This window comes from Oncorhynchus mykiss, chromosome 12 (assembly GCF_057628025.1).
Source record: "Oncorhynchus mykiss isolate SJ-2025 chromosome 12, ASM5762802v1, whole genome shotgun sequence".
NCBI classification, from domain to species: domain Eukaryota; kingdom Metazoa; phylum Chordata; class Actinopteri; order Salmoniformes; family Salmonidae; genus Oncorhynchus; species Oncorhynchus mykiss.
The window spans coordinates 55749890-55768901 of NC_143033.1; the positions used below are offsets into that span (position 1 = coordinate 55749890).

The 19012-nt window shown below is 42.1% G+C and overlaps 1 protein-coding gene across 1 annotated transcript in view; it reads right to left on the minus strand.

Moving 5' to 3' along the window:
* Positions 1-19012, minus strand: part of ubtd2 (ubiquitin domain containing 2) — a 64498-nt gene that overhangs the window by 33951 nt on the left and 11535 nt on the right. The window lies entirely within an intron of this gene.

A 19012-nucleotide genomic window follows, 5' to 3' on the forward strand; every position in this document is an offset into this window, starting at 1 on the left:
TCATCCCATTCCCAGTGGGTCAGAAGTTTACATGCTATCAAATACTAATTGAGTGTATTGCCTTTAAATCAAATCAAATTTTATTTGTCACATACACATGGTTAGCAGATGTTAATGCGAGTGTAGCGAAATGCTTGTGCTTCTAGTTCCAACAATGCAGTAATAACAAGTAATCTAACTAACAATTCCAAAACTACTGTCTTGTACACAGTGTAAGGGGATAAAGAATATGTACATAAGGATATATGAATGAGTGATGGTACAGAGCAGCATAGGCAAGATACAGTAGATGGTATCGAGTACAGTATGTACAAATGAGATGAGTAGGCATAGTGGCATAGTTTAAAGTGGCTAGTGATACATGTATTACATAAGGATACAGTCGATGATATAGAGTACAGTATATACGTATGCATATGAGATGAATAATGTAGGGTAAGTAACATTATATAAGGTAGCATTGTTTAAAGTGGCTAGTGATATATTTACATCATTTCCCATCAATTCCCATTATTAAAGTGGATGGAGTTGAGTCAGTGTCAGTGTGTTGGCAGCAGCCACTCAATGTTAGTGGTGGCTGTTTAACAGTCTGATGGCCTTGAGATAGAAGCTGTTTTTCAGTCTCTCGGTCCCAGCTTTGATGCACCTGTACTGACCTCGCCTTCTGGATGATAGTGGGGTGAACAGGCAGTGGCTCGGGTGGTTGATGTCCTTGATGATCTTTATGGCCTTCCTGTGACATCGGGTGGTGTAGGTGTCCTGGAGGGCAGGTAGTTTGCCCCCGGTGATGCGTTGTGCAGACCTCACTACCCTCTGGAGAGCCTTACGGTTGAGGGCGGTGCAGTTGCCATACCAGGCGGTGATACAGCCCGCCAGGATGCTCTCGATTGTGCATCTGTAGAAGTTTGTGAGTGCTTTTGGTGACAAGCCGAATTTCTTCAGCCTCCTGAGGTTGAAGAGGCGCTGCTGCGCCTTCTTCACGATGCTGTCTGTGTGAGTGGACCAATTCAGTTTGTCTTAAATGGTTTAACTTGGGTCAAATGTTTCGGGTAGCCTTCCACAAGCATCCCACAATAAGTTAGGTACATTTTGGCCTCTTCCTCTTCCTTGCTGAGCGGCCTTTCAGGTTATGTTGATATAGGACTCGTTTTACTGTGGATATAGATACTTGTACCCGTATCCTCCAGCATCTTCACAAGGTCCTTTTGCTGTTCTGGGATTGATTTGCACTTTTCGCATCAAAGTACGTTCATCTCTAAGAGAAAGAACGCGTCTCCTTCCTGAGTGGTATGACAGCTGTGTGGACCCATGGTGTTTAGACTTGCGTACTATTGTTTATACAGATGAACTTGGTACCTTCAGGCGTTTGGAAATTGCTCCCAAGGATGAACCAGACTTGTCTATAATTGTTTCCTGAGGTCTTGGCTGATTTCTTTTGATTTTCCCATGATGTCAAGCAAAGAGGCAAAATACCTCCACAGGTACATCTCCAATTGACTCCAATGATGTCAATTAGCCTATCAGAAGCTTCTAAAGCAATGACATCATTTTCTGGAATTTTCCAAGCTGTTTAATTCTCAGTCAACTTGGTGTATGTCAACTTCTGACCCAATGGAGTTGTGATACAATGAATTATAAAAGGATATGTCTGTACACAATTGTTGGGAAAATGTATTGTGTCATGCACAAAGTAGATGTCCTTTCCGTTTGCCAAAACTATAGTTTGTTAACAAAACATTTGTGGAGTGGTTGAAAAACAAGTTTTAATGACTCTAATGACTAAGTGTATGTAAACTTCCAACTTCATCTGTACTTTAATTCTAACCATGTGATATATGGCTATACATACACTGATATGAAATGAGATCATTAACTATTGGAATATCCTGGGCTTGTACTTCTTGACCTTAAGACCTACGACCACAATTCCAGTTTCTTAACACCAAAGGTTAAGACATAATAACACTTCTAGAAACATGGTGTCATACACTGAACAAAAATTTAAACGCAACATGTAAAGTGTTGGTCCCATTTTTCATGAGATAAAATAAAAGATCCCAGAAACGTTCCATTTGCACAAAAAGCTTATTTCTCTCAAATGTTTTTGCACAAATTTGTTCACATCCCCGTTAGTATTTCTCCATCCACCTGACAGTTGTGGTATATCAAGAAGTTGATTTAACAGCATGATCATTACACAGGTGCACCTTGTGCCAGGGTCAATTAAAGGCCACTCTAAAATGTGCAGTTTTGTCACAACACAATGCCACAGATCTCAAGTTGAGGGGGCGTGCAATTGGCATGCTGACTGCAATAAAGTCTATCAGCGCTGTTACCAGTGAATTTAATGTTACTCTCTACCATAAGCCGCCTCCAACGTCATTTTAGAGAATTTGGCTGTACGTCCAACCGGCCTCACAATCGCAGACCACGTGTATGGCGTCACGTCAGAGTGCCCCATGGTGGTGCTGGGGTTATGGTATGGGCAGGCATAAACTACAGACAACGAACACAACTGCATTATATCGATAGCAATTTGAACGCACTGAGATACCATGAGGCCATCATGAGGCCCACTGTCGTGCCATTCATCCACCGCCATTGGGGCAGCAGGTAGCCTAGTGGTTAGAGCGTTGGGCCAGTAAACCGAAAGTTTGCTGGATCAAATCCCCGAGCTGACACGGTATCTGTCGTTCTGCCCCTGAACAAGGCAGTTAACCCACTGTTCTCCAAATGCCGTCAATGTAAATAAGAATTTGTTCTTAACTGGACTTGCTTAGTTAATAAAGGTTAAAAAAATAAATAATTAAAAAACACCTCATGTTTCAGCATGATAATACACAGCCCCATGTCACAATGATCTGTACAGTATTCCTGGAAGCTTAAAATGTCCCAGATCATCCATGGCCTGCATACTCACCCGGACTGCATGTCACCCATTGAGCATGTTTACGATGCTCTGGATCGAAGTGTGCGACAGCGTGTTCTAGTTTTAGCCAATATCCAGCATCTTCGCACAGCCATTGACGAGGAGTGGGACAACATTCCACTGGCCACAATCAACAGCCTGATGAACTCTAAGCGAATGAGATGTGTCGCGCTGCATGAGCAAAATGGTGGGCTCACCAGTTACTCACTGGTTTTCTGAACCACGCCCCTACCTTTTTTTTGGTATCTGTGAAATCCATAGATTAGGGTCTAATGAATTTCTCAATTGACCAAATATAAACTGTAACACCGTGAAACCTTTGAAATTGTTGCATGTTGAGTTTATATTTTTGTTCAGTATAGATACTCAATGTCCTTCAGGCTATAGGGACATTCTACTTCCACCAGTAAAATATAAAACCGAACAGGGTCTCGGGAGGAATGATCATATGGTATTAACAGGTCCTTTCACTGAGCCAAATGAAAAAAGGAAAAAAAAAAAATTGGTTAAAACTCAAAATGCACATTCCTTAGTGACAATGATTTCTATATAGGTGCAGTGTATGCTTCTCTGATCATGTCCAAAGAGAGAACAACCCCTTTCAAGCTGAGCGAAATGTGCTTTTGTGTAGATATTTGAATACTAAAACCGGTTCTGAACTTGAATGTGTAGACCCTGAGGGTTATAGACATATATTTGGACATCCCTCCACATACCCATCCCTAGTAATAGAAATAGCCCAGACCAGGTAGTGACCGAAAATGGAAAGGAGTTGGTGCATCTACAGTATGTCGAGCCTTAGTCCTGTATTTTATTAATGGCATGATTAGAGGGGATTGTTTGGGAAGGTTCAGCTACTGCTCAGCTCTTCAGACCAGTGTTGTTGACTAAGCAATATCAGACTTGGACCCCTCCTCTGTTAGGGCATCCACTGTCAGACCACCGACACTATTGTTTTGAAAATACTTCTCCACCCAAAGACCACACTAACAGAGGGGTACACTGATTCATGTAAATAAAACATACATATGGGCCCCTGACAGTTCAACACACTTAAAACACAGCATTGCGCTGCCTAGAAATTACAACCTGTATCAATGATTTCCATTCAACTATATTCAGCCTAAACCTCCAACATAACTTTGGCTGTAAATAAATGTAATTAGATTATCATAAAGCAGCCACAAAACCACATTTATGCCCAATTTTTTTTTAACTGTTCTAATTGGAAACCTCAAAAAAGAAAAATTATTTGATGCTGAATGTACAGGCCTTGCGAAAGTATTCGGCCCCCTTGAACTTTGCGACCTTTTGCCACATTTCAGGCTTCAAACATAAAGATATAAAACTGTATTTTTTTGTGAAGAATCAACAACAAGTGGGACACAATCATGAAGTGGAACGACATTTATTGGATATTTCAAACTTTAACAAATCAAAAACTGAAAAATTGGGCGTGCAAAATTATTCAGCCCCCTTAAGTTAATACTTTGTAGCGCCACCTTTTGCTGCGATTACAGCTGTAAGTCGCTTGGGGTATGTCTCTATCAGTTTTGCACATCGAGAGACTTACATTTTTTCCCATTCCTCCTTGCAAAACAGCTCGAGCTCAGTGAGGTTGGATGGAGAGCATTTGTGAACAGCAGTTTTCAGTTCTTTCCACAGATTCTCGATTGGATTCAGGTCTGGACTTTGACTTGGCCATTCTAACACCTGGATATGTTTATTTTTGAACCATTCCATTGTAGATTTTGCTTTATGTTTTGGATCATTGTCTTGTTGGAAGACAAATCTCCGTCCCAGTCTCAGGTCTTTTGCAGACTCCATCAGGTTTTCTCCCAGAATGGTCCTGTATTTGGCTCCATCCATCTTCCCATCAATTTTAACCATCTTCCCTGTCCCTGCTGAAGAAAAGCAGGCCCAAACCATGATGCTGCCACCACCATGTTTGACAGTGGGGATGGTGTGTTCAGTTGTGTTGCTTTTACGCCAAACATAACGTTTTGCATTGTTGCCAAAAAGTTCAATTTTGGTTTCATCTGACCAGAGCACCTTCTTCCACATGTTTGGTGTGTCTCCCAGGTGGCTTGTGGCAAACTTTAAACGACACTTTTTATGGATATCTTTAAGAAATGGCTTTCTTGCCACTCTTCCATAAAGGCCAGATTTGTGCAATATACGACTGATTGTTGTCCTATGGACAGAGTCTCCCACCTCAGCTGTAGATCATGGGCCTCTTGGCTGCATCTTTGATCAGTCTTCTCCTTGTATGAGCTGAAAGTTTAGAGGGACGGCCAGGTCTTGGTAGATTTGCAGTGGTCTGATACTCCTTCCATTTCAATATTATCGCTTGCACAGTGCTCCTTGGGATGTTTAAAGCTTGGGAAATCTTTTTGTATCCAAATCCGGCTTTAAACTTCTTCACAACAGTATCTCGGACCTGCCTGGTGTGTTCCTTGTTCTTCATGATGCTCTTTGCGCTTTTAACAGACCTCTGAGACTATCACAGTGCAGGTGCATTTATACGGAGACTTGATTACACACAGGTGGATTGTATTTATCATCATTAGTCATTTAGGTCAACATTGGATCATTCAGAGATCCTCACTGAACTTCTGGAGAGAGTTTGTTGCACTGAAAGTAAAGGGGCTGAATAATTTTGCACGCCCAATTTTTCAGTTTTTGATTTGTTAAAAAAGTTTGAAATATCCAATAAATGTCGTTCCACTTCATGATTGTGTCCCACTTGTTGTTGATTCTTCACAAAAAAATACAGTTTTATATCTTTATGTTTGAAGCCTGAAATGTGGCAAAAGGTCGCAAAGTTCAAGGGGGCCGAATACTTTCGCAAGGCACTGTAATCTCATAAAGGGAAAAAAAAGACCTTGATCAAATAGAATACGTCACCAACCACAGGATAGAGACGTTCGGAGTATTTTGAGAACTCTGAAAGAGATTGAAGACCCCATTGATGGAAACCAGTTCTGAATGAAATGGTCTAAATTGAAAACAGAGGAATGACCTAGCCATTCAAAATGGCAACATTTGGAAGATTTATTTTTGAAAGTCTCTATGGAATAATACCATCAGACGACCCCAAAAATATGAGAGAAAATCTCAGCTCCTTTGAACACACAATTTTAAAAAAATCAAGAACCCAAATTGAACACCAAATTACACAGGCTAAACTGTCAAAGAAAATACAAAGGCTGGAAAGGCATGTGGTCCTGACAACATCAGGAATGGAATGCTTCAACACAGTACTACTGAGCTGCAGGATGCCTTATTAAAACTATTCAACATGGTTTTGGAGAGTGGCTGCTTCCCTGATATTTGGAACCAGGGGCTCGTAACCCACATGTATATAAAAAAAAAAGGTAACAAACTAGACCCTAATAACTATAGGATGCTATGTGTCACTAGTAACATGGGGAAACTGTTCTGCTGTATTCTCAATAACCAAATACAGACCTTCCTTACACCACAATGCTCTCAGCAAAAAAAATAGTATTTCTACCCAAACACAGAACAGACCACACACACACACACACACACACACACACACACACAAAGCATGTTTATCAGAAGAGAAGAGGAAAATAATTAGCATGTTTTGTTGATTTTAAGAATGCTTTTGATTCCATATGGCATTCTGGATTATACTACAAAACCCTCCAAATAGGGAAAAGTATACAACATCAAAATGTATTTACTCAAACACATATAGTATTAAACAAACACATGTAGTATTGAACAATAAAATAACATTGTTTTTGTTGCACAAGGGCAAAGGGTGAAACAAGAGTGCAGTTTAAGTCCGACCTTGTTCAACGTCTACATCAATGAACTAGCAGTCTTGTTGGAACGATCTGTAGCCCCTGGACTCACCCTCTACGCAGATGACCTCACTCTATTGGTGACAGTAGGACAATGTCTACAGGAACAACTTAACACTCTTTGGGAATACAGCATCAACTGGGCAATCAACATATCAACTTTCAGGAAACCAAAGTCGTGATTTTCCAGTAAAAGGCCAGGATTCAGAGCAGCAGACACTCCTTCAAATAACGAAATACCATGGTTGAACATGCCCAACTACCTTGGACTAAAAATCTGTGCCTCTGGTGGATTTGGTCTGGCAGTGAATGCACTAAAAGAAACAGCCCGCAAAGCATTGTACTCCATAAAAAAAACAATTCTCAATAATCCTATCCAAATTTGGTGCAAAATATTCAAGTGTAATTTTAACTTTTGCACTATAATGGAAGCGAGGTTTGGGGTTCAACCGCTAATTACGATTATAAGCATTGGGAGAAAAAACCCAAAGAAAATCTACATACAGACATCTGCAGAATAATCTTAAATATCAAAAAGAAAATACCAGATAATGCATGCAGAGCAGAATTTGGAAGATTCCCTTTAGAATTGTAAATATAAAGAAAAGGACTAACATTTTGGCACCATTTGAAATGAAGCCCCAAAACATCCTTACAATTCAAAGCACTAGAAACCCAAGACCTGAACCCTGAAAAAACACTAAACAAACCTATTTTTCATACACAGGGAAATCAAATCACATTGTTACATAAAAACCTATTTGACAAATTGGGAAAATTACACAAAAACACAGAATAAACTCAATTGCTATTTGGCCTTCAAAAACCCCTACCCCGGCCAACAGCTCTGCACCCTCCGCAGCAACTCGAATCCCACCGTACCTTCTCCGCTTTGCAATCTGGTTTCCGAGCTGGTCATGGGTGCACGTCAGCCACGCTCAAGGTCCTAAATGATATCATAACCACCATCGATAAAAGACAGTACTGCGCAGCCGTCTTCATCGACCTGGCCAAGGATTTCGACTCTGTCAATCACCACATTCTTAAAAATCGGCAGACTCAATGGCCTTGGTTTCTCAAATGACTGCCTCGCTTGGTTCACCAACTACTTCTCAGATAGAGTTCAGGGTGTCAAATCGGAGGGCCTGTTGTCAGGACCTCTGGCAGTCTATGGGGGGAGCCACATGGTTAAATTCTCGGGCCAACTCTCTTCTCTGTATACATCAATGATGTTGCTCTTGCTGCTGGTGATAATCTGAACCACCTCTACGCAGACAACACCATTCTGTATACTTATGGCCCTTCTTTGGACACTGTGTTATCAAACCTCCAGACGAGCTTCAATACCATACAACACTCCTTCCCTGGCCTCCAACTGCTCTTAAATGCTAGTAAAACTAAATGCATGCTCTTCGACCGATCCCTGCCCACAGAATATGTGGACAACTACAAATACCTAGGTGTCTGGTTAGACTGTAAACTCTCCTTCCAGACTCACATTAAGCATCTCCAATCCAAAATTAAATCTCGAATCGGCTTCCTATTTTGCAACAAAGCCTCCTTCACTCATGCTGCTAAACATACTAGAGGTCGACCTATTAATTGGAATGGCCGATTAATTAGGACAGATTTCAAGTTTTCATAACAATCGGAAATCTGTATTTTTGGGCGCCGATATCAGATTATTATTATTATTATTTATTTGTATACCTTTATTTAACTAGGCAAGTCAGTTAAGAACACATTCTTATTTTCAATGACGGCCTAGGAACGGTGGGTTAACTGCCTTGTTCAGGGGCAGAACGACAGATTTTCACCTTGTCAGCTCAGGGGTTCCAATCTTGCAACCGTACAGTTAACTAGTCCAACGCTCTAACCATTGCACTCCACGAGTAGCCTACCTGTTACGCGAATGCAGTAGAAGCCAAGCTAAATTGCTAGCTAGCATTAAACTTATCTTATAAAAAACAATCATAATCAATAGTTATAACTACTAATCCAGCTTAGCAGGCAATATTAACCAGGTGAAATTGTGTCACTTCTCTTGCGCTCATTGCATGCAGAGTCAGGGTATATGCAACAAAAAAAAAGAAATAAAAAAAAGTTTGGGCTGGCTGGCTCATTGCGAACTAATTCGCCAGAATTTTACGTAAGTATGACATAACATTGAAGGTTGTGCAATGTAACAAGAATATTTAGACTTAGGGTTGCCACCCGTTAGAAAAAATACCGAACGGTTCCATATTTCACTGAAATACAGTGGGGCAAAAAAGTAATTAGTCAGCCACCAATTGTGCAAGTTCTCCCACTTAAAAAGATGAGGCCTGTTTTTTTCTCTTCATAGATACACTTCAACTATGACAGACAAAATGAGAGAAAAAAAAATCCAGAAAATCACATTGTAGGAATTTTAATGAATTTGCAAATTGTGGTGGAAAATAAGTATTTGCTGGGCAACACGGACTTTCAACTCCCTCCAAAGATTTTCTATGGGGTTGAGACCTGGAGACTGGCTAGGCCACTCCAGGACCTTGAAATGCTTCTTACGAAGCCACTCCTTCGTTGCCCGGGCGGTGTGTTTGGGATCATTGTCATGCTGAAAGACCCAGCCACGTTTCATCTTCAATGCCCTTGCTGATGGAAGGAGGTTTTCACTCAACATCTCATGATACATGGCCCCATTCATTCTTTCCTTTACACGGATCAGTCGTCCCTTTGCAGAAAAACAGCCCCAAAGCATGATGTTTCCACCACCATGCTTCACAGTAGGTATGGTGTTCTTTGGATGCAACTGAGCATTCTTTGTCCTCCAAACACGACGAGTTGAGTTTTTACCAAAACTCATCTGACCATATGACATTCTCCCAATCTTCTTCTGGCTCATCCAAATGCTCTCTAGCACACTTCAGACGGGCCTGGACATGTACTGGCTTAAGCAGGGGGACACGTCTGGCACTGCAGGATTTGAGTCCCTGGTGGCGTAGTGTGTTACTGATGGTAGGCTTTGTTACTTTGGTCCCAGCTCTCTGCAGGTCATTCACTAGGTCCCCCCGTGTGGTTCTGGGATTTTTGCTCACCATTCTTGTGAAATCTTGCGTGGAGCCCCAGATCGAGGGAGATTATCAGTGGTCTTGTATGTCTTCCATTTCCTAATAATTGCTCCCACAGTTGATTTCTTCAAACCAAGCTGCTTACCTATTGCAGATTCAGTCTTCCCAGCCTGGTGCAGGTCTACAATTTTGTTTCTGGTGTCCTTTGACAGCTCTTTGGTCTTGGCCATAGTGGAGTTTGGAGTGTGACTGTTTGAGGTTGTGGACAGGTGTCTTTTATACTGATAACAAGTTCAAACAGGTGCCATTAATACAGGTAACGACTGGAGGACAGAGGAGCCTCTTAAAGAAGAAGTTACAGGTCTGTGAGAGCCAGAAATCTTGCTTGTTTGTAGGTGACCAAATACTTATTTTCCACCATAATTTGCAAATAAATTCATTAAAAAATCCTACAATGTGATTTTCTGGATTTTTTTCTCATTTTGTCTGTCATAGTTGAAGTGTACCTATGATGGAAATTACAGGCCTCATCTTTTTAAGTGGGAGAACTTGCACAATTGGTGGCTGACTAAATAGTTTTTTGACCGACTGTATATGATTGCCATAGCCTGAGGGACATCCCTTGACCATTAATTCACTGAAGTATTTACATTTTATATAACTTACAAGTAATACATAGTGTAACCATCATCCATGTACAGTTTATTTATTTGTTAGCCATTCTTTTTTTTAAATCTTATTTTTTACTTCATTGAATGTGTCAATAGAAGACTACACAGTACAACAGCAGTAGTGTTGTACCTGTATACATGATTATATATGTACTATTATTACTACTACTGAAAGGAACTGAAATGCTGTACCACTATACTGCTTTGGCAATAAAGCAATATGAATTTTAACACGAATTTGAGAAAGGGAGAGAAAGAAAAAAAAAAGAGAAAAAGAGAGCGAGAGAAATCAAGAAAGACAAATGGTAGTAACAAGAAAATTGTAACAATTGGACATCATTAACATTCTGGAAACATTCAGTATAGCAATTGCAGCCTATTTACAACTTTGCCTGTTCTACAATTTTGCTTAAATTCCACTAAGGTCAGCTAAAGCACGATTTAAATGGTTTATAAAAACGACTATTTATATCCATAATAACTTTACAATCATGTTGCTGAAGTAGGCATCTGGTGCACATAAAGTGAGTGGGCTACTGTGTTGCACAACTCCTGCCTGGCTGTTTGCATTCATGTAAAGCTGTGTGAGAGAGAACAAAGAGGGTAGAGACAGACAGAGACACTCCCTCCCCACCTCCTGTTTTGGAGACTGACTGAACTTAAATAATTCCATCCCCCCCCCCTCAGTCTGCTCTGCCAGTTTGTCTGAAGTTAGAGCTGGGAGACGCACACACACACACACGTGGTCACACACGCGCGCTCACCTGCCAGTGTGTCAACAGTCAGAGCCCACAGCTCAGCCCCTGCAACATGTTCATGCATGGAGGCACACTGTAAACACAGAGCTCCATCCCAACAGTCATGATCACCCTTAAGCACTGTGCTATCAGCAGACCCACACACTGGCTGAGCCTGAGCCCTCGTCAAACATGGAACCCGTGAGAGCCCTGGGGGTGAATAAGGTGGCAGGTAGCCTACCGGTTATAGAGACCAGCCAGAAACCGGAGGGTTGCCAGTTCAATCTTGGGTCTGACCGGAAAAATATGACGGGAAGTGAGCTGGCAACCGGAGGGTTGTGGCAGCCCCCTGCTCCAACCTCTCCTACCTGTATGTGTGTCTTTTAGAGGGGTTGGGATAAAGCAGAAGTAACATTTTGGTTGGACCTTGTGTACAACTGACAAATAAATTGAACTTCATCTTAAAAACGGCTGGTTTTAGGCCTGTTCCACGGACAGACAGGGTTGCCATCCAAGCCAAGATCTTAGGCAGCCTTACATCAGCGGGCTGCTGCGCCCGACCCGCCCCAGAGCCTGTGGAAAATAGAGGGAAGGTCGGGAGAGGAAGGTATACTGGGGAAACCATCTGTCTGCTATTATTCAACACCTCGGCTCTGGGACTGACAAACAATAGCTAGAGCCCTGCCCTGACACAGAGACCTGCTCTCCTTGGGTGCTGCTGCTTCCAGCCACATGTACCAACAGCACATCGTCTCACATAGTCTCCCTCACAGCACAGCAGACATGTGTTCCATAACCGTTGCCATGGGCACCCAGCCACAGACAGAGGCAGGCTGATGTGAGTTGTTTAACGGGGACTTAGCTTATGGTATTATCAGAGAGCAGCCTCCATAGGTTTAGGGTCTCAAAACACACAGCCTCTGAGGTTAGAGCTGGGAGACAGTCGTCTGCACGCACAGTGTGTGTGTGTGTGCACTGCACACACACATTTTGCTGTGCTAATAGGAACCCGATGGTCTGACAGAGCTCTAGAGTTCCTCTGTAGAGATGGAAGAAACTTCCAGAAGGACAACCATCTCTACTCCACCAAATCAGGCCTTTATGGTAGATTGGCCAGTCGGAAGCCACTGATCAATAAAAAGGCACGTGAAATCCCACTTGGAGTTTGCCAAAAAGGCACCTAAACACTCTCAGACCATGAGAAACAAGATTTAACTCTTTTTGGATTTTGCCAACCATCACATCTGGAAGAAACCTGGTGTGAAGAATCCCTACTGTGAAGCATGGTGGTGGCAGCGTCATGCTGTGGGGACGTTTTTCAATGGCAGGGACTGGGAGAATAGTCAGGATTAAGGGAAAGATAACCAGAGCAAAGTGCTGAGAGATCCTCGATGAAAACCTCCTCCAGAGCACTCAGGACCTCAGACCGGGGTGAAGATTCACCCTCCAACAGGACAATGATCCTGAACACAGACAATGCAGAAGTGGCTTTGTGACAAATGTCCTTGAATGATCCTGACAGACCCCGGACAAACATTTCTGGAGAGACCTGAAAATAGCTGTGCAGCGACGCTCCCCTTCCAACCTGAGAGAGCTTGAGTAGATCTGCAGAGAAGAATGGGAGAAACTCTCCAAATACAGGTCTGCCAAGTACTAAGTAAAGGGTCTGGATCATATGCGATTTCAGTTTGTTTTTAATAAATACATTTGCAAAAATAGATTGATGACGAAAAAAAAACTATTTTATCAATTTTAGAATAACCTAACTGTAACCTAACAAAATGTGGGAAAAGTTGAGGGGTCTGAATACTTTCCGAATGAGCTGTATATGGTGTACTGCGTGATAACGTAGTGCACATAAAAATACCTTGAGGTTCAATTCTATGTACCTAACAAAATAAAAAGTTATACTTTCATTGCATTTTCAACTCTACATTCACAATACATTTTGGGTTACATAGCGAGTCCTCCCACTCTGGTATTGGCACGTGACTGTAGCTAACAGCACTATTACATGATAAGATTATTATTATGGACAAAAGAGCGAGATTATTTTTATTGGTCAAATGGCAGCAAAGAATCAATCATCATTTCACCAGAATAAGACACTCAATATTTATTGGAAACCAAGCTCATCACCTTGCACATTCACCACCCTGTGAAGTTCATCATCACTTATTTCATGTGTAGCCTAATAGTCCTAAACTGCATGCTTTCCCGACAAGTAGTAGTTGGAGGACCACACACACAGCGTGACTCCAAGTATACTTCACATGTAAATGTGATGGTTATTATGTCAATATTTGCACATAAAAGCATTTCCACCGACATCTCGCATAATTAATTTTACAGACAAAAAAAGATCCCACATTGAATAGCGTATTTAGTTTTGTTGACATTTGGAAAAATTGTGTTTCCAACAGGCCTGTTATGACATTTTTTAACCGACATGTACTTCAAGGTTGGATGGAAACCTGGTTATTGACATTGAAAAATTGACGTGGTTAAAGTACTTTGAGCCCGTTTTGTCTATCTATGGGTAACAGGGTTGACGTGTTATGCTCGACCCGCTCAGTTATGCTCGACCCGCTCACTTGCACTTTATATGGGTTTTTAGACTATAGATGAGGAAGTGTATGTAATTTCCTCAGTTGTAAACTGCTTTGCGATCTACTAACAGCAAAGGTTGCATTAAATATTTTTTGGTGATGCCTTTTGTTCAATTAATTCGCACAAAACATAAACAAAATCATTCATTGTGAAAGTTAATGCATGTAGGCATTCGGGGAAGTATTCAGAACCTTTCACTATCTCCAAATTTTGTCCGTTGAACTGAGTACAGAGAGATCCTTGATGAAAACTTGCTCCAGAGCACTCATGACCTCAGACTGGGGAGAAGGTTCACCTTCCAACAGGACAATGACCCTAAGCATACAGCCAAGAAAATGCAGGAGTGGCTTTGGGACAAGTCTCTGAACGTCCTTGAGTGGCCCAGCCAGAGCCCTGACCTGAAAATAGCTGTACAGCGACGCTCCCCATCCAACCTGACAGAGCTTGAGAGGATCTGCAGAGAATAATGGAAGAAACTCCCCTTATACAGGTGTGCCAAGCCTGTAGCGTCATACCCAGAGACGCAAGGCTGTAATCGCTGCCAAAGGTGCTTCAACAAAGTACTGAGTGAAGGGTCTGAATACTTATGTAAATGTGATATTTCAGTATATTTTTTTTTATAAAATGTGCAAACATTTCTAAAAACTTGTTTTTGCTTTGTCATGATGAGGTGTTGTGTGTAGATTGATGAGGGGGAAATAAAAACAATCAATTTTAGAACAAGGCAGTAATATAACAAAATGTGGAAAAAGTCAAGGGGTCCAAATACCTTTCGAATGCACTGTATGCTATGCGCAGCACTTCATTCAATTTATCGAATCAGGTATTGTTTCTTAATAAAACCACGAGTAACACCTGTCAAACAGAGATTTTTCTCAAAAAACACAGATGTCGAATCACACGGGACAAGTATTATCAGAAGACCTTGGAGTAAAGCCAAAAGAAACAGTAGGTTATTCTGTCTGGACTTGTTAATCTCCTTGCCATGTAAACATGACTGACATGGCAGATTTGGACGGGACTAAAATTTACAGATGTGGTGTTTTGTGCTCGTTCACATTACCCAAACTTCAGAAAACTTAACATGTGTAAATATTGGCATGAACATAACAAGATTCAACAACTGAGACATACACTGAACAATTTCCACAGACATTTGACTAATAGACATGGAATAATGTGTCCCTGAACAAAGGTCAAAATCAAAAGTAACAGTCAGTATCTGGTGTGGCCACCAGCTGCATTAAGTACTGCAGTGCATCTCCACCTCATGGACTTCACCAGATTTGCCAGTTCTTGCTGCGAGATGTTACCCCACTCTTCCACCAAGGCACCTGTAAGTTCCCGGACATTCTTGGGGAGGGAATGGCCCTAGCACTCACCCTCTGATCCAACAGGTCCCAGACGTGCTCAATGGGATTGAGATCCAGGCTCGTCGCTGGCCATGGTAGAACACTGACATTCATGTCTTGCAGGAAATCACGCACAGAATGAACAGTATGGCTGGTGGCATTGTCATGCTGGAGGGTCATGTCAGGATGAGCCTGCAGGAAGGGTACGATCAGCTGACGATCAGCTGTCCGTCATGTCTCCCTGTAGCGCTGTCTTAGGCACCTCACAGTACGGACATTGCAAATTATTGCCCTGGCCACATCTGCAGTCCTCATGCCTCCTTGCAGCATGCCCAAGGCATGTTCACACAGATGAGCAGGGACCCTGGGCATCTTTCTGTTGGTGTTTTTCAGTCAGTAGAAAGGCCTCTTTAGTGTCCTAAATGTTCATACCTGATACCTTAATTGCCTACCGTCTGTAAGCTGTTAGGGTCTTAATAACCGTTCCACAAGTGCATGTTCATTAATTGTTTATGGGAAACAGTGTCTAAACCGTTTACAATGAAGATCTGTGAAGTTGGATTTTTACGAATTAACTTTGAAAGACATGGTCCTGAAAAAGTGACATTTCTTATATGTATATATATTTTCTTAGTTCACTTAAATTATTAGGTCACTTTAGCCCTTTACTTGGCTCATCGCGCTCTAGCGACTCCTTGTGGCGGGCTGGGTGGCTGCGGCTGACACATTGTTTCCTCCGACACATTGGTGCGGCTGGCTTCCGGGTTAAGTTGGCTGGTTTTAATAAGGAGCGCGACTAGGCGGGTCATGTTTCAGAGGACACATGACTCCACCTTCGCCTCTCCCGAGCCCGTTGGGGAGATGCAACGATGAGACAAGATTAAAATTGGGGAGAAAAAAACAAAACTATATATATTAAATGGGTGCAAAAGGGACTCATTTCATGGAATGACCCTACTACCACCACCACAGCTACTACTACTATTGATACTAGTAATACTTTCACCACGATCATAACAACTAATACCACCACCACTACAATAACTACTACAACCATGACTCCTACTACCACTACCTTTTGCTCCAGTTCCACATTCAATATTAGTTCCTTTGTTGTGTGAGAGCGCCTGCCTGCTGTGTTCCCTGCCTACCGGGGCTTTAAGATGAAAACAGTAGATAAGTGATTCCTCATTCGAAAGAGAGGCCAGGTTTACACTCCAGCTGCAGACACAAAATCCATGCTCTGATTAGCATCACAGGCGTATTTCCTGTTCAGTGACTAATGTACTGGAACTGAAATAAGATGGGCGGGCACATTAATCTAATTTATCAGAGCCACCGTTGCATTTACAAGTGCTGTTAGTAGGGTTGCAAAGGGTAGTGAAACTTTCTGGTAAATTCCATGGGTAGTTAAGCCGGGAATTTGTGGAATTTTGCATGAATACATCAAAAAAAGGTCGCTTATAACAGTGAACCCTTTTTTTGTGGGATACACAAGGCAATTTCAGGTCTTGTAGCATATTTTGGTTAAACTATCCCCAAGTCAATGGAATTGCTACCCTCTGCATGCCCATGTGCATTCTTCCATCACATGTACAGCTGATTCTCAAGATCTTGAACACTAATGAGATGCTATTGAGCCCACACTACTACACTGTCCAAGCCAAGGACTACAGTTGAAGTAAGAAGTTTACATACACCTTAGCCAAATACATTTTAACTCCGTTTCACAATTTTGGCCCATTCCTCCTGACAGAGCTGATGTAACGGAGTCAGGTTTGTAGTCCTCCTTGCTCGCACACACTTTTTCCATTCTGCCCACACATTTTCTATAGGATTGAGGTCACGGCATTGTGATGATCACTCCAATACCTTGACTTTGTTGTCCTTAAGCCATTTTGCCACAACCTTGGAAGTATGCTTGGGGTCATTGTCCATTTGGAAGACCCATTTGTGACCAAGCTTTAACTTCTTGACTGATGTCTTGAGATGTTGCTCCAATATATCCACATAATTTCCCTCCCTCTATTTTGTGAAGTGCACCAGTCCCTCCTGCAGCAAAGCACCGCCGCAACATGATGCTGCCACCCCCGTGCTTCACGGTTGGGATGGTGTTCTTCGGCTTGCAAGCCTACCCCTTTTTCTTCCAAACATAACGATGGTCATTATGCCAAACAGTTATATTTTTGTTTCATCCAAAAAGTACGATCTTTGTCCCCATGTGCAGTTGCAAACCGTAGTCTGGCTTTTATGTGGCGGTTTTGGAGCAGTGGCTTCTTCCTTGCTGAGCGACCTTTCAGGTTATGTCAATGTAGGACTTGTTTTACTGTGGATATAGATACTTTGCACCCGTTTCCTCCAGCATCTTCAAAAGGTATTTTGCTGATGTTCTGGGATTGATTTGCACTTTCCTCACCAAAGTACGTTCATCTCTAGGAGGCAGAACGTGTCTCCTTCCTGAGCGGTATAACAGCTGCATGGTCCTATGGTGTTTATACTTAAGTACGGTTTCTAGTCATCTCTCCTCTTTCCAGGCTTTTTCATCGTTTAACTTATATGGTGATTGCATCTAAACTTTCATTGTATTACCACAACTACTGGCAAAACAGTTTGTCTTTCAGTCACCCACGTGGGTACCTGCTTCCAATGAGGAGATGGCACCTGCTTCTATAAACCAATGAGGAGATGGGAGAGTCAGGACTTCCAGCGCGATCTGCGTCAGAAATAGGAATGAGTTCTATTTTAGCCCTTGGTGTCACAGACGCTCGTTGGCGCTCGCGAGCAGTGTGGGTGCAATAATTGAATAACATAGATTTCTAAATTTAATTTGCGACGCTCGCGCACGCGACGTGTCCGGTCTGGTCAGCATGTTAGTTTCTAGACTATCATTTCACAGATGTATGTTGAAAACATTTTTGGGGGGAGATGCGATGGATCATTGGGGATCATTCAATATTCTCTTTTTGTTGTTCAGTGAAATCATCCCATGTGAAGAGTCAACTCATTTAATTCGTTTTAAAAATTTCTATTGGAAGGATTTAATCATTTGCAATTATGTCTACTTATGATAAGGTAAAAGGTTTATGATTGTCTCCATATGATATGGTAAATATATCCAATTCAAAAATCATCTACATTTAAATGGTATTATTATTAATTTGCATATATTTACATTAATTCCCATGTGTTCCCGTTAATTCCCACGGAAAGTTTCCACCTCTGAATATTCCCCAAAATGTGCAACCCTAGCTGTTAGTCACCCTGGGCAGAACAGGCATAGCCCTCCTCCCCGGATCACCAAGCTGGAACATAGAGTACCGATCACAACAGAACCATCTCAACAGTATGGACAGAGATACAGCTGCATGGGACATGGGCTGGACTCAATAAACACAGGTTGGACAACACCTCTAATACACAGCAGGGGCCCATATGGGAACAGTCTGTGACCTTAAGAGGGCCCTGACGTAACATGCCTGTAAAGAGTATCTGAGGCCACGGGATGTAAGACTGACTGATTGGCGGTGGTGTAGTGAAGGAGGTACTAGGGCCTAGGGACCTGTAGAGATCAGAGAGATGGGGTAAATCACCATTCACATTGGGCCTGGCAGGAGTAAAGAGCAATTACTGTTAGACACCAGTGTGTCATGGAGATAAAAGCATGTGGTTTAGACAAAATACATTGTGTTCCACTTAAAAATAGACCCGGCCAACATCTGTGCCCCCTAGCATGGACAGAATGAACACTCTCCTAGAGGACGCAAGATGGCCAGCTCAATAGTAGAAATGCCGACACTACCACAGACATCTAAACCCTGAACAACAGA